Genomic DNA, 17,424 nt, shown 5'->3' with positions numbered 1-17,424 from the left:
ATTAAACCAGTCTCTGTAGGATGTGGTCTAATCAGTGGTTCTACAACTGTAGTGTGAATCAGAATCACCTGAAGAGTTTGTTAAAATACAGATTGGTAGGCCGCACTCTCAGAGCTTCTGATTCAGTAGGTTTGGGAGGGTGAGGCCCGTAAAGTTGTATTATCAAGTTCTCAGGTAACGCTATGCTATTGGTCTGTGGACCACACTTTGAGAATGACTGGACTAGGCATATATGTAAATGTGTGTGTGTATCTTTCTTTCTTTCTTTCTCTCTCTCTCTGTGTGTGTGTGTGTGCGTGTGTGTGTATGTTTGTATATCTAATCAGGTGAATTCTAATCTCAAAACTCATGGTATAGAAAACACCAATAAGGTTGCTTAAGTTCTAAGATACAGAGATTTTAACATAATAAGAGTTGCTAAACATCAAGATGATTTATATAGAAAAGAGACCTGTGGACAAATATCAACTTATTGGTGACTTTTCATTAAAAACTTGTTCTTATAAAGCCTTTTACAGCATTTTTTGAAAACTTTTTTTTTTTTTTTACTGTATATATTGTTCTTCTTTTCTCCATAGATAGCTTAGTTGATAATCAGTGTCTCATCATTTGATAAGACCAATGGAAGATTTGAATAGTAGCCAGGTGTTTTCAAATCGCTTGAAGAGAATCTTATAAATTAGTAGTTCAGAGGCAATTCTGCAATTGTTTCAATACGTGGAATTGCAATAGTGCTGTAAGTACTGATTCTTTTACATGACCATGTATAAACCAAGAAGTATTCTGTATTTTTCAGTATCAATAAAGAGCCCAATTTTTTAGATGAACTATTTAAAGGCTTTTCCTTTGGTCCCTTATATTTTCCTTCCTTTCCTAGAGGCCCTCACTCCTCAGGCCTCTCACACCTCATGCCTTCATCCCCTCTCAGTTCCTCCAGGATGAGGACTGTCTCCCATTGTAGTGATGAGCCACTTCATCCCCTCTCAGTTCCTCCAGGATAAGGACTGTTTCCCATTAGTGATGAGCCAGGAAAACATCTGAATGCATGCTGTCACCAAAATAAACAACCTTGGGCTCAGGTTTGCCAGTCATTTTCTTCAGAACTTTATAGAGGTGGATAGCATTCCCTGGGGGTAGCAGCCAGGTGTACAGAGATGGCAGTGCCTGCTGCTCTTCATTATTCTTGAGTCTCTGGAAAGGCCTCTGACGTAGTAAATGAAAGAAGAAAACAAGCTTCAACACATTTGTAATCACAATGTCAAAAAGGGTTTCAAAATCATTCCCAATGACATCTTCACAGAGAAATCTATCATAATCACTGTGAGAACTGGTAATTAACATAATCGTTTTCCCAGCATTCTTTAGCTGTTGAAGCCATTTTTCTAACAGATTCAGGACAACCGTATAAATATCTGCCTGGATCTCTTTTTATTTCTGGAAAATATATACTACAGTTTTCCTTAAAAGCTGACATTTTGTAATTGTGTTGAATACCAGCAAATATATCTTTCCAAAATTAAAAGGGTTTTTGATCACTGTTTGGTTTTGTTAAATAGTCCACCACTCTGGCACTTCAAAAAGTTACTGGAAGGTCAAAGTAGTTATCATAAAACAGTACTCTCCTGAGTGGCAAGCCTTTCCAGTATCCAACAAGAACTGCTTCCATTCCTTCTTGTCATATGCCTTTGCCAACACCTCTGGAGTCAGCATATTGGTGCCATGGCTTTCACTGAGAAGAGTGCCATTATCTGAAAATTTAATGAAATTCTCGTCTTCTAAATCCAGTGCCAAACCCTTGAAAAGGAAAGACCAATCCTCTAGGGTCACATTGAGCATTTCCTTATCATACCTTTTCTCCTAAACTAGAAACTGGGCAAAGCTATTGTAAATGAGCAGGGTACTTTGGAGCAGGTTGTAGTGACACAGACTGTAGTCTGAGTTTTAGCTGGCAGAGTCACTGGTGACTGGGAAAAACAGCTGAACCATGGCTGCACGGGGAGAAATGGGGAGTGTCTCAATCTGGCAGGGTGTGAGGAGCAGACAGGTGGGACACTGCCAATCAATCCTACGATTTTTGTCCTTCGTTCTGTTAAAATGATGTATCACATTAATTGATTTGTGCATATTGAACCATCCTTGCATCATAGATAAATCCCACTTGGTCATTATGAATGATCTTTGTAATGTATTTTTGAATTTGGTTTCCCAATATTTTAAGATTTTTGCTTCGTTATTTGTCAGAGATATTAGCCTGTACTTTTCTTTTATTCACATGTCTTTGTCTGGTTTTGTTATAAGGGCAATACTAGGTTCATAGATGAGTTTGGAAATATTCTCTCCTCCTCTATTTTTCAGAATAGTTCAAGCAAAATTGCTATTTATTCTTTAAATGTTTGATAGAATTCAGCATTGAAGCCATTGGGTCCCAGATTTTTTTTTTAACTTTTATTTATTTATTTATTTATTTATTCATTACTGGGAGGCTTTTTAGCATGGATTCAATCTCATTACTTGTTATTGGTCTGTTCAGGTTTTGGATTTCTTCCTGATTCAGTCTTGGTAGTGTGTATGGGTCTAAGAAGTTGTCCATTTTTCTAGATTTTCCAATTTATGGGCACATAGTTGATTACAGTAGCCATTAATGATCCTTTGAATTTCTTCAGTACCAGTTGTAATATCTTCTTTTTCATTCCTGATTTTACTTATTTGTATCCTCTCTCAGTCTGAGTAAAGGTTTGTCAATTTTGTTTAAATTTCAAACAAGCAACTTCTTGTTTTGTTGATCTCTTGTATTGTTATTTTTAATTTCAATTTTATTTCTCCACTTATTATTTCTTTTGCACTACTAATTGTGGGTTTGATTTGCTCTTGCTTTTCTAGTTCTTTAACATGCATCACTACATTTTTTATTTGAAGCTTTCCTTCGTGTCTGATGTAGGCACTTATATCTATAAACTTACCTCTTAGTACTGCTTTTGCTGTATATCACAGGTGTTGGTGTGTTTTCTTTCCATTATCATCTGTATCAGTAATTTTTAAAAGTTTTTTTCTGAACTTTTTTATTGACCCCCTGGTCATTCCAGGAGCATATTGTTCAATTTCCATGTATTTGTATAATTTCCAAAATTTCTCTTCTAATTGATTTTTGGTTCTATTCCAATGTGGTCAGAGAAGATGCTTGATATTATTTCAATATTTTGAATGTTTTCACACTTGTTTTATGACCTAACATATGGTCTATCCTTAAGAATAATCCATGCGCTGAGAAAAATAATGTGTATTCAGCATTAATTGGATGAAATGTTCTGTAAATATCTATTGATTTATTTGATCTATAATGACGATTAAATCCCATGTTTTCCTGTTGATTTTCTGTCAGGATGATCTGTCTATTGGTGAAAGTGGGGTGTTGAAGTGTCCAGCTATTAAAGACCCCAGAGATTGGAGTCCATCTCTCCCTTTAGCTCTAATAATATTTTTTGTGTATATTTGTGTGTTCCAATATCAGGTACACATATATTTAAAATTGTTATATATTCTTGCTGCATTGACATCTTTATCATTATATAGTGTCCTTTATTTCTTTTTGTAGTTTTAGTCTTGAAATCTGTTTTGTCTGATATAAGTTTAGCTACTGCAGCCCTTTTTTGGTTTCCAATGACATGGAATATCTATTTCAATTTTTTAAATTTTCAATCTCTGTGTTTTTTTTTTTTATAGGTGAAGTACGTTTCTTGTAGGCTTTGTCTGATATAAGTTTAGCTACTGCAGCCCTTTTTTGGTTTCCAATGACATGGAATATCTATTTCAATTTTTTAAATTTTCAATCTCTGTGTTTTTTTTTTTATAGGTGAAGTACGTTTCTTGTAGGCAATAAATCAGTGGGTGTTGCTTTTTTATCTATTCAGCAATTCTGTGTTCATTTGCATTCAGTGATATTATTGAAAAGTAAGAACTTACCCTGCCATTTTATTATTTGCTTTCTGCTTGTTTTGTGGTCTTCTCTTTCTTTTTTATTTCTTTCCTGCCTTTCTTTTAGTGAGGTGATTTTCTCTGGTGATTATGATTTAATTTCTTCCTTTTTATTTTTGATGTATTTATTGTATTTTCTTGGTTTGATGTTACCAGGAGCCTTGCTATTAATATCTTATAAGCTATTATTTTAAGGTGAAAATAACTTAACATTTTTTGCATGAATAAACCACAAACAAAAATAAAATAAACACTCTATGCCTTAACTCCATCCTGTCACTTTGTAACTTTTTGTTGTTGCAATTTATATCTCATTGTGCTACTGTGTCTTGAAAAGTTGTTGAAGTTACTATTTTTTATTGGTTCATTATTTAGTCTTTCTACTTAACAGTAGTTTACACACCACACTTATGGTGTTATATTTTGTGTTTTTCTGTGTACCTTCTATTACCAGTGATCTTTTTACCTTCAAATGATTTCTTATTGCTCATTAACATTCTTTTCTTCCTGAATTATGTACTCCATTTAGTATTACTTGTAGGACATATCTTGTGTTGATAAAAATGCCTCAGTTTTGTTTGTCTGGGGAAGTCTTTATTTCTCTTTAATGTTTGAAGGATAATTTCACTAGATATACTACTCTAGGGTGAAAGATTTTCCTTCAGCATTTTTAATATTTCATGCTACTCTCTCATAGCCTGTAAGGTTTCTACTAAAAAGATCTGCTGCCAGACATATTGATGCACCATTGTGTGTGTGTGTGTGTGTGTGTGTGTGTGTGTGTGTGTGTTTCTCATGCTTCTTTTAGAATCCTTTATCTATACTTGACCTTTGGGAGTTGTGTTATTACATGCCTTGAGGAAGTCTTCTTTAGGTTAAATCTGCATGGTGTTCCATAACCTTTTTGTACTTGAATATTACTACATTTCTCTAGGTTTGGAAAGGTCTCTGCTTTTATCATTTTGAATAAACTTTCTACTTCTATCTCTTTCTGTGCCTCACTTTCAAAGCCAATAACTCAGATATTTGCCCTTTTGAGGATCTTTTCCAGATCTCCCTGGTGTGCCTCACTGTGTTTTATTCTTTTTTTTTTTTTTTTGTCTCCTCTGACTGTGTATTATCAAATCGCCTGTCTTCGTGCTCACTAATTCTTCTCTTGACAATTTTGCTATTAGAAGCCTCTGATGGACCTTAGAAATAACATTATGCATATACAACCATCAGGTCTTTGAGAAACCTGACAAAAAAAAGCAATGGGGGAAAAATTCCTTAATTAATGGTGCTGGGAAAACTGGCTAGCCATATGCAGAAAACTGAAACTGGACCCTTTCCTTACACCTTATACAAAAATTAGCCCAAGATGGATTAAAGACTTAAATGTAAAACCCAAAACCACAAAATCCCTAGAAGAAAACCTGGGCAATACCATTCAGGACATCGGCATGGGCAAAGACTTTATGACTAAAACACCAAAAGCAATGGCAACAAAAGCCAAAATTGACAAATGTGACCTAATCAAACTAAAGAGTTTCTGCACAGCAAAAGAAGCTATCATCAGAATAAACAGGCAACCTACAGATTGGGAGAAAATTTTTGCAAGCTACCCGTCTGACAAAGGGCTAATATCCAGAATCTACAAGAAACTTGAACAAATTTACAAGAAAAAAACAACCCCATCAAAAAGCGGTCGAAGGATGTGAATGGACTCTTCTCAAAAGAAGACATTTATGCGGTCACCAAACATATGAAAAAAAGCTCATAATCACTGGTCATTAGAAAAATGCAAATCAAAACCACAATGAGATACCATGTCACGCCAGTTAGAATGGTAATCATTAACAAGTTAGGAAGGATGGGTGCGGTGGCTCATGCCTGTAATCCCAGCACTTTGGGAGTCCAAGGTGGGTGGATCACAAGGTCAAGAGATCGAGACCATCCTGGCCAACATGGTGAAACCCTGTCTCTACTAAAAATACAAAAATTAGCTGGGCGTGGTTGTACGTGTCAGAAGTTCCAGCTACTCGGGAGGCTAAGGAAGGAGAATCACTTGTACCCAGGAGGTGGAGGTTGCAGTGAGCTGAGATCACACCACTGCACTCCAGCAGGGCAATAGAGTGAGACTCTGTCCCCCCCCACAAAAAAAAAATCGGGAAACAACAGATGCTGGTGAGGCTGTGGAGAAATAGGAACGCTTTTACACTGATGTTGGGAAAGTAAATTAGTTCAACTATTGTGGAAGACAGTGTGGTGATTCCTCAAAGATCTAGAATCAGAAATACCATTTGACTCAGCAATCCTGTTACTGGATCTATATCCAAAGGATTATAAATCATTCCACTATAAAGACACATGCATACCTATGTTTATTGCCATACTATTTACAACAGCAAAGACTTATAACCAACCCAAATGCCCATCAATGATAGACTGAATAAAGAAAATGTGGCACATAAACACCATGGAATACTACGCAGTCATAAAAAAGAATGAGTTCAAACCTTTGCATGGACATGGATGAAGCTGGAAACCATTATTCTCAGCAAACTAACACAGGAACAGAAAACCAACCACCACATGTTCTCACTTATAAGTGGGAGTTGAACAATGAGAACACATGGACACAGGGAGGGGAGCATCACACACCGGGGCCTGTCAGGAGGTGGGAGGCAAGGAGAGGGAGAGCATTAGGACAAGTACCTAATGCATGCGGGGCTTAAAACCTAAATGATGGGTAGATAGGTGAAGCAAACCACCATGGCACATGTATACCTGTGTAACAACTCTGCACGTACTGCACATGTATCCCAGAACTTAAAGTAAAATATTTTTAAAAAGACTCTGATGCATCCTGCAGTATGCCAACTGCATTTTTTAACTCCAGAATTTCTGCTTGACTTTTTAATTATTTCAATCTCTTTGTTAAATTTATCTGAAAAAAATTCTGAATTCATTCTATGTGTTATCACGAATTCTTTTTGAGTTTCCTCAAGACAGCTACTTTGAATGCTCTGTCTGAAATTTCACGTATCTATGTTTCCTCAGAATTTATCCCTGGTGCCTTATTTAGTTCACTTTTTGAGGTTATGTTTCCCTGGATTGTTTTGGATATATGTATTTATTGTAATCTTCATAGTCTGGGCTTGTTTGTACCTGTCCTTCTTGTGAATGCTCTCCAGATATTCAAAGAACCTTGAATGTTGTATTCTGGGCTGTATCTGTTTTTATGGGGAGCCCAAACCTAGTAATGCTGTTGTTCTTACAGACCCATAGAGGTAGAAGGTCTGGAAGAATTCTCTGAATAACAAGGCAGAGACTCTTGTTTTCTCTTACTTTCTCCAATACAAAGAGAGTCTTTCTCTCTCTTTTCTGAGCCACCTGGAGGTGGAGATGAAGTGACACAAGCACCCCTGTTGTCACCACTCACAGGACTGTGCTAGGTCGGACGTGAAATCAGCAAAGTACTGAGTCTCGCCCAACCACTTCCTTGGTACCACCTAAGTTTAGTCAAAACACTGAGGCTCTAGAATCAACAGGTGCAAAAGCCACCCAGACCTATGTCCTTTCCTTCAGGGTAGTGAGTTTTCGTAGGCTGTGGGTGGGTCCAGAGGAGCCATCTGAGAGCAAGAGACTACAGTCAAAAACCTTAGATATTTACATGGTATTCTATTGTACTGGAGCTGAGCTGGCACTCAAATCATAAGACACAGCCTTTCTCACTCTTTCCTCCTCTTTTTTAAAGGCAGAGGAGCCTCATTTTATGGCCACTGCCACCTCAGGCCCATGGTTAGTACTGTCAGACTACTACCACCAACGATTCCTTAAGGCCCAAGGGCTCTTCAGTCAGCTTGTGGTGAAGTGAATGCTGTCTGGCCTACGAGTCACCCTTCAGAGGACTGGGTCCCCTCTGGCCCAGGAAATGTCCAGAAATGCTGTCTAAAGAGCCAAGTCCTGGAATTGAAGAACCCAAGAGCCCACTTTGTGCTCTACCTGACTGTGACTGAGCTGGTACCTAGGTGCAAGACAAAGCCCTCATTAGTTTTCTTTTTTTTACTTTTCTGAAACTTAAGGATTCTCATCCAATAGCCACCACAGCTAGGATGAGTCTCATCTGAAGCTAGTAATTCTGAGTCTCACCTATAGCCCTCAACATAGTACATGAGTATTGCTGCTGGTTATTTAGCGCTCAAGTGTTCTTCAGTTAGCAGATGATGAATCCTGCCAGGACCGGGTTCTTTGCTTCAAGGCATCATGTTTTTTTTTCTGGCCCAGGGTGTGAATAGAAATGTCTAGGAGCTAGGGCCTGAAAAGGGGGCCTCACAAAACTGAGCAGTGCCCTATTCTGCTGTGGCTGAGTGAGCGTCCAAGATGCAAGACAACGTCCTCCACACTCTTCCCTCTTGCCTACTCAAATAGAAAGAAAGGGCCTCTTTTGGAGCCAGGAGCTATGCAGCCTTGGGTTAGGGGAAGAATTATGCCAATACTCCCCTGGATGCCCCAGTTGGTGTCTCAGTATGCCACATGCCCTCCCAATCCACTGTCTCTGGGCCCAGTTCCGCCCTAGGTTTCACCTAGGTGTTGCAGTTCTTGTGACTTTAACTGCCTTTTAAGTTTATTTGGGTCCCCAGAGCCCTGTAACATGTGGTGGTGATTCTTGCAGGAAATCAAATTCTGACCACTGGGATCAGTGATTGCCCTCTGGCTAGGACTGGTTTAAATGCCTTCTCTGTGAGTAGGCAGCAGCTGAATTTGGTTTGGCTTTCCTTTCTGCTCTACTAGGACAGCACTGAGTTCATTATCTAGTAATTGCTGTGACTTCCCTCCCCCAGCACCCAGAGATGCTCTTCACAGCATGCCACTGCTAATGGGGGATGGAGGATGAATGGCGCCAGGGCTTCAAGCCTTTTTTTAAACCCCTTTAGTGCCTTTTCCAGGTACTGTGAGTGTTCACTGTATTTTTGTTCTTACAAAGGTGCTTTTGTGTGTAGATAGTTGTTAAATGGTATGCTTGTCGGGGGGGATGATTAGTGGAGCCTTGTATTCCTCCATTTTGCTCCACCCCCTCCTTTTTCTGTTGTTTTGAGTAAGCAACCCCACATTTTCCTTTGGCGCTCAGCCATAAAAATTATGTAGCCAATCCTGAACCCAGTTCCTGGGATATAGTAGCATTCAATAATTTGTAGCATTTAATATATATATATACACTAAAGAGTAGATAAATAATAAAAGTTTTTTAAGTTTTAAAAGAACTAATAACCAGTTTTATTTCATCCAAGCTATAATTTATATAAAGATAGAATAATGCTGGTAATAATGATATGTATGATGAAAATTATGGAAACATAAATATGTATAGATAGGAAAAGATTGATATGAAACAAAAACACAGTGGTTGTGTAAAGTCATTTTTATTGTGCACAATTATTTTCCCTATTTTAAAAATGGTATGCCATATTTCTGTTTTATGGGACTGAAAAGTCTCACTAATTAAGTAAATATTGACCAAGCACAGTAATTTTATACATAGCTTCACCTGATAGAAAAGGGCTAACTTAGTACCTGCAATGACATCAAGAAATTATGATGTTAAGAAATCAAAGCAAATTAGTTTCTTACCACTTGTTTGGGCTACTTCTAAATTGTATATTTTTTTTTATTTCAGAACAATTTAATAGAAATTTAAATATTTAGCAGTTCAAATGTTTCTCAATATGAAGAGATTTAGAAATAAAGAAGCAAGGTCTGTCCACTTTGATAGATGTTCTACGAAATGGTAAAATGCATAAACCTAAACCTTGGACTTGCCAAAACTCGCCTCTTGAGGTAAAAGTGGAAAATTGAAATCTGTGATTTAATGTTGTATTCCATTTAGGCTGAGATAAAAACCAAATTGAAGTAAAAGTGGAATGACATTGACAGTATAAAACTGTGCATTCATATTTCACTCATTTTAAACATGAAGTATGCACTTTTCTGCATTTCTTTCCCAAAGTCAAACTGGAAGAAAGCTTTTTGCAACATTGCTCAGATTTTCTCTCAGATTTCAAGCCGTTCCAAAGTATATTAAGGGCCTTAAATGCTTGCTGAATTTAAAAAGTGGTTGCATGTATGATGACAAAATGCCTGTGCTTTGAAGTCATCTCTGGGTTCTAATTTCCACTTAAATCATTGTAGGAAAAATTAAATGGAGGCTGGGCGCAGTGGCTTACACATGTAATACCAGCACTTTGGGAGGCCAAGGCGGGTGGATTATGAGGTCAGGAATTCGAGACCAGCCTGACCAACATGATGAAACCCCGCCTCTACCAAAAATACAAAAATTAGCCAGGAGTGGTGGTGCATACCTATAATCTCAGCTACTCAGGAGGCCAAGGCAGGAGAATCGCCTGAATCTGGGAGGAGGAGGTTGCAGTGAGCCAAGATCACACCACTGCACTCCAGCCTGGGTGACAGAGTGAGACTTTGTCTCAAAAAAATAAAAATAAAAATAAAATTAAAAAATTAAATGGAATAATGCAAATAGAACTGTTAGTACAGTGCCTAGTCCACTGTTCATGTAACAATAGATGCAGATGTAGATAAATAAAAATAAATAAATATTCTAATACAGAAATGTTCAAGTTCTTCTACTTCTTGCATAAATTCACTGGAAATTTTCTTTAATAGTTTTACTGTTTATTTGGATCCAGTTAGCTATTAAGTAAAATAATTAACTCAGCAATCGTACCTTACATGGCAAATTGTACCGTATATGTCATACAAAGAAACATAGTTTATTATGTATTCTGCTCTGTTACAAATTTTTATATTACACACATAAGAATTATATTTAAAAGCAATATCCTACTTTGTAAGCTCATCAATATTAGTAGATGGTTTAATTAATTATGTTTTTAATGCATTTAAACTTCCTTTAGGTAATATTCTATTTTTAAAAATAATATTAATGTATTTTCATGCCTTATATGATGAGGCTAGCAATAAGGCAAAATATGTCTCTTAAGAAACGGATGTTGTACTTTTACTTCTAAATGCCAAATTAGTAAATTATCCTAAGCTTACAGTAAGAGGTTGTATTCATAGGCAATATTATCTTACCATTTCAGTCTCAATTTCTTAGAATTCTCACCTGTAATGACTCCTTTCATGATTGGATTTTCCCTTTCCTGAATACTGATAATGATCATCTATTTTATACAAAGTGAATTCAGAGTTATAAACTGCTGTTAATTCAAAGCAAGGCCCTATTCATGGTAGATGCACTAAGCAGTATATATTGTACAAACAGGTATTGTCATCTGTCCGAAGACAGCATTCCCAATAATGTCAATTTTATTGATATTATTTCCTCCTAGGAGCTTAAATTCTAATCATTAAAAATCACTTCTGGGTTTCAGATACTAAAAATGGAAAACAAACGGAGTTATCTTTAAAAGATTCATGTTGAATACTGTTCATATATAAGAGGAGAGGAAAAATTCTGAAGTTCCTTACACTAGCATGGTGTACTTAATGGGATTAGCAATATTTTCCTATTGGTAAACACAGAAAGAACCAGGTTCTGCGAGGCTGGGATGCAGAATCTCAGAACAGTTTTGAATGTTGAATTATGCTTTTATAAACTTGTTCTGAAAAAAAAGGAGTTTTCTGATTAAAATATTTCTGTAAAATGAGCTAATAACTAGTCTTATATACACCTGTGACTTACTGTCAGAATGATGCAGTGGTTTATAACCTATGACTCCCTGTTAGCAGTAAAGCTAAATTTGCAGCCCTGTGTTAATTGTTTTGTTTTAATAGGCAAAAACACTCTTTAAGGTTGACTCTGTGAAACTAAGGAGACAAAGTATAAGTCAAAGGCATGAAAACTAATTGAATACAGCATAAAGTCCAAGGTAGAATATAATTTTTTTTGTTTTGTTTTTGGTGGGGGAAGAGAAATAACGGCCAGGACGTAATTACCCTAGGGATATTTCTCAGATTTCACATACTCTCCAGCAGTTTAGGATGCAGTATAATGGTATAATCAGAAAATTCACCAACCACCAGAGAATTTTAGCTTAAGAGGAAATTTCCGTGTGATCTATTTTTATATAGCAAGGATATTAACCCTTTATGTGGCCTATATGTTGGAATTAATTTCCTGACTCATTTCTTTTAACACTATTAGAGTGTGTGTATATATATACACACAATCTATATACAGTATATATAATATAGTATATATAGTACATATAGTATGTATAGTATATATGATATACTATATTATAATATACTATACCATACTATAATATACTATAGCATACTATACTATACTATAATATACTATAGTATACTATACTATATAGTATATATAATTATATATTATATGTAATATAATATACTATATATACTATATGTAATATACTATATATAACGTGTGTATAAATATACGTGTGTGTATACATGTGTATATAGGTATACTTATATTTTTCTGAAAGAAAATATAATTTTATATTCTCAAATATTTGTTTTTTACTTTAAAGCTTCTGAATTTCACATCACACTTAGAAATGCCTTCTTGTGGGTAAAACTAAAACATTCCCATACATTTTTGTTTACAAGTTTTGCTTATACATCGAGAGCCTAAATATCCTGAAATATATTCTTATTTCAAAGTTAAGAGTTTTAACTAATTTATTTTCAAATAGCTAATTATGTTTAAAATACATATTGAAAAATGCGTCCTTTCATTAATAATTTGAAATGCTAATTTTATTATTTGCTATGGGAATTAACCTTGTTTTGTGTTTCTCTTTTATTCCATTGATGTGTATGTTTATTCCTCTTTTAGTACTAAATACTGTAACTGTTGTATGTTCACATTATGTTACATGACTGCTAGGGAAAGACCTATGTCCTCATTATTCAAATTATTTTTAAATGACTTATCTTACACAATTTTTCCTTCAAGTAAAATCTAGAATTATCAAGTTCTGAAAAAAAAATCCCACTAGATTTGCACTGAAGTTCAATTTATGAATCAATTTGAAGAAAGTTTTATTTTGCAGTATTGAGTTATTACATTCAAAAAGCACTTTTGACATCTAAAGTCAGCTACTGCCAGTGGTCCTGAGTTCATTTTTGTCTGCTCTCCTTAAAATGGTCTAGTGCCATAGTGCTACTACCATGGCTTGAATGTTTGTTGCCTCCAAATTTTATGTTAAAATGTAATCCCCAGTGTTGGAGGTGGGCCCTCGTGAGAGGTGTTTAGATCATGGGGGTGGATCCCTCATGAATGGCTTAGCACTATTTTTTCCGTAAATAGTGAGTTCTCATTATGAGTTCACACAAGATCTGGTTCTGTAAAAATGTGTGGTACCTCTCCCTTCTCTCTCTTGCTTCTGCTCTCACCATGTGATTACTTTGCTCCCCCTTCATCTTCTGCCATGATTAAGAGCTTCCTGAGGCCTCTCCAGAAACTGAGCAGATGCTAGCACCATGCTTCCGTAAAGCCTGCAGAACCTTGTACCATTTAAACCTCTATTTTATATAAATTACTCAGTCTCAAGTATTTCTTAATAGCAATACAAAAATGGTCTAATTCAGATAATTGATAACAAGGACTGAGGTTTTGCTATAAAGATACCTGAAAATGTGGAAGCAATTTGGAAATGGGTAATGAGCAGAGGTTGGAAGAGTTCAGGAAGCCCAGAAGACAGGAAGAGAAGGGAAAATTTGAAACTTCTTAGGGTCTTGTTAAGTGGTTGTGATGAAAATGTTGATAGAAATATGGACACTGAAGGTCAGGATGATAAGGGCTTAGATGAAGATGAGTAACTTTTGGGGAATTCAAGTAAAGTTTACCTAAGTTACACCCTAGCAAAGAGCTTGGCTGCATTTGGTTCACATCCTAGTTTTGTGTAAGGTTTAACATAAGAGTGATGACTTACAGTATCTGGTAAAAGAAATTTCTAAACAGCAAGACATGCAAGAGTGTCATGGCTGCTTCTAATAACCTTTCATCAGATATGAGAGCAAATAAATGACTTAACATTGGAACTTATATTTAAAAGGGAAGCGGAGCATAAAAATTGGGAAAATTCACAACATGGACACATCGTAGAGAAGGAAATTCAGTTTTAAGTGGAAGAATTTAAAAGGGCTATGAACCTTTCATAATATTGACATGACGAAAAGGGAGCCAAGTGCTGATACCCAAGTCAAGGAGAAAAATGCCCTGAGGCATTCCAGAGATCAATAGGCCACCACTCTCATCATAGGTTCAGAGGCCAAAGAGGAACAAATGATTTCAGGGGCCAAGCCCAGGGTGCTACTTCTCTGCTCAGCCTCAAGACACTATATCCTGCATTTCAGCTACTCTAACTCTATCTGTGGCTCAAAGAGCCCTAGAAACAGCTTGGGCTGCCACTCTAGAAACTGCAAGACACTGTTAGCCTTGGTGGTTTCTATGTGGTGTTAAATCTGCAGGCAAACAGAATACAAGCATGAAAGGGGCTTGGCAGCTTCCTCCTGTATTTCAGAGAATGTATAAGAAAGCCTGGTTATCCAGGCAGAATCCTGCCACAGGGGTGGAGCCTTCATAGAAAGACTCAACTTGGGCAGTGCAGAGGGGAAATGTGGGGTTGGAGCCCCTATGCAGGGTCCACACCAGGGCACTGCCTGGTGGAGCTGTGGGAATGGGGCTGCCACCCTCTAGACCTCAGAATGGCAGATATATCATCAACTTGCAAAGTCCGTGTGGAAGAGCCACAGGGGTGGAGCTGCCCAAGGCCTTTGGAGCCCACCTCTTGCATCAGAGTGCCCAGGATATAGGCCATGGAGACAAGAATTATTTTTAAGCATTAATGTTTAGTGTCTGCTCTGCTGTGTTTCAGACTTGTGTGGGGCCCATAGTTCATTTTTTGGTCAATTTCTTCTGGAATGCTAAAGTTTACCCAATGTCTGTACCACCATTGTACCTTGGGAGTAAATAACTTGTTTTGATTATACAGGTCCATAGGTGGAAGGAGATCATTCCCATATGAGATGAGGACTTTAAACATGATGCTGGAATGATTAAAGATGCGGGGGGGGGGTGGCAGTTGGAAATTGGCAGGAGATCATTTTATCCTGCAATGTGAGAAGAACATGAGATTTAGGAGGCCAGGGTTGGAACAATATGGTACGAATATTTGTCCCTTCCAAATCTCACAGTAAAATGTAATCCCCAGTGTTGAAGAGGGGACCTGGTGGGAGGTGTTTTGATCATGGGGAAAGATCCCTTAAGAATGGCTTAGCACCATTCCCTTGGTGATGACTGAATTTTCACTTTGACGTTTCATGAGATCTGGTTGTTTCAAAGTATGTGGCATCTTTACACTCTCTCTTTTGCTCCTGCTCGTCATGTGACTCTCTACTCCCCATTCACATTTAGCCATGATTGTAAGATTATGGAGACCCTCACCAGAAGCAGATGCTGGCATCACACTTGCTATATACCCTGCAGAACCATGAGCCAATTAAATCTGTTTTTCATTATAAATAACACAATCTCAGGCATTTCTTTATAGCAAAACAAAATATGGCCTAATACACCTGGTGACATAAATTAGGAGCTTTCATTTTTTTTCTGTGCTCTGGAAGAGTTAAAATAACAGTAATTTTCTATTCCTTGAAAGTTTCTATTCCTTGAAGTCAACTGGAAAATCATTGCTTCTATTTTCTTTTCTGAAGTAAAATTTTATAATCTTATATTCTTCAACAATTTCAGCCAATTTGGGTTTTATTATTTTTACCTCTCATCGAATGGATTTTTTGATACAATTTATTGTTTTAAATTTTAGTTAATTAAGATTTGTACATTTCTTGATATAGAATTTTATATTGTAGTCTCTTTTTTTAATGAGAGAAAAGCATACAAATTTTATTAGTTTAACATGTACATAGGAACTTCACAAAAAATGTGAAGCTAAAAGTGGTCAAAGCAAGATGCTTTCATACTATTTAGACAAGGAATTATACATTTGAGAAGAACTGGCAGGACAAGGATGATATGGGTAGAGACAGTAAATTTCTACAGAAGTCACTGGGAGATATATGTGGTGTGGTGGGGTATAAAACTAGTGGAAAATAAAGATAACTTCAGTAAGTATATTTATTCAGGCCCATTGCAGCCCCAATTTCCCAGTATCTGGTGATAAGGGCTATTTTCTCGCTGGTATGGGGAGGGTACCCCTCCCAGATGAAGGATTTTTAAAGGTTTGCTGAGTCTAGGAAGAGACAGGTCATCTAGCCCTTTCTGAAGTTTCTTCAGTGTTTTTCAACTCAAAATAATCAATATACCAATTTGGTATACTTGGGAATGGCACACTCTTCACTCCTTCAAAAGTCTTCCTTGACTGTTCAATTTTATCCAGTACAAGTTTTGCTTTGACACAATAGAAGTCTTAGAAAGTGTCACTTCCTGTTGTGCAAGTGAGGAAAACAGGACTGAAAGAGAAGTGACTAGGCACAAAATTCATGAGTATCTAGAGCTGATGTTGGCGAGATTCTTGAGTTCTCTTTGAATTCCTCCATGCTGCACTGATAAGAGAGGTTGAAACTAATTAGCATGGTTTACTATATTGACAGCCTTACTTACTTGCTGGCTTCTCTATGGCTTCTTCACCTACAAAATGAAACCATAATACTACAAACCTACAGGGTAGCTGTGAGGGTTAAATGAGTTAGTAAATGAAAAGTGGCAGTTTCTGGCACACTAGAGCCTGCTATTCTTCTTATTATTATAATTATTATACTTTATATTCTAGGGTATATGTGTACAACATGCAGGTTTATTACATATGTATACATGTGCCATGTTGGTGTGCTGCACCCATTAACTTGTCATTTACATTAGGTATATCTCCTAATGCTATCCCTCCCCTCTTCCCCCACCCCACAACAGGCCCTGGTGTGTGATGTTCCCCTTCCTGTGTCCAAGTGATCTCATTGTTCAATTCCCACCTATGAGTGAGAACATGTGGTGTTTGGTTTGGTTTTCTGTTCTTGTGATAGTTTGCTGAGAATGATGGTTTCCAGCTGCATCCATGTCCCAAAAAGGACATGAACTCATGCTTTTTTTTTTTTTATGGCTGCATAGTATTCCATGGAGTATATGTGCCACAGTTTCTTAATCCAGTCTGTCACTGATGGACATTTGGGTTGGCTCCAAGTCTTTGCTAGTGTGAATAGTGCCACAATAAACATACATGTGCATGTGTCCTTATAGCAGCATGATTTATAATCCTTTGGGTATATACCCAGTAATGGGATGGCTGTGTCAAATGGTATTTCTAGTTTTAGATCCTCGAGGAATCACCACACTGTCTACCACAATGGTTAAACTAGTTTACAGTCCCACTAACAGTGTAAAAGTATTCCTATTTCTCCACATCCTCTCCAACACCTGTTGTTTCCTGACTTTTTAATGAT

At 36.9% G+C, this 17,424-nt stretch overlaps 1 pseudogene; it reads right to left on the bottom strand.

Annotated features, from left to right (window-relative positions):
- Positions 1-583: 583 nt before the first annotated feature.
- LOC105508423 overlaps positions 584-17,424 on the bottom strand; it is a 47,058-nt pseudogene continuing 30,217 nt past the window's right edge.

This window comes from Colobus angolensis, unplaced genomic scaffold, assembly GCF_000951035.1.
Source record: "Colobus angolensis palliatus isolate OR3802 unplaced genomic scaffold, Cang.pa_1.0 Scaffold161, whole genome shotgun sequence".
NCBI classification, from domain to species: domain Eukaryota; kingdom Metazoa; phylum Chordata; class Mammalia; order Primates; family Cercopithecidae; genus Colobus; species Colobus angolensis.
Note: the sequence above shows the minus strand (reverse complement) of the source record. Positions and strands in the feature narration are given on the sequence as shown.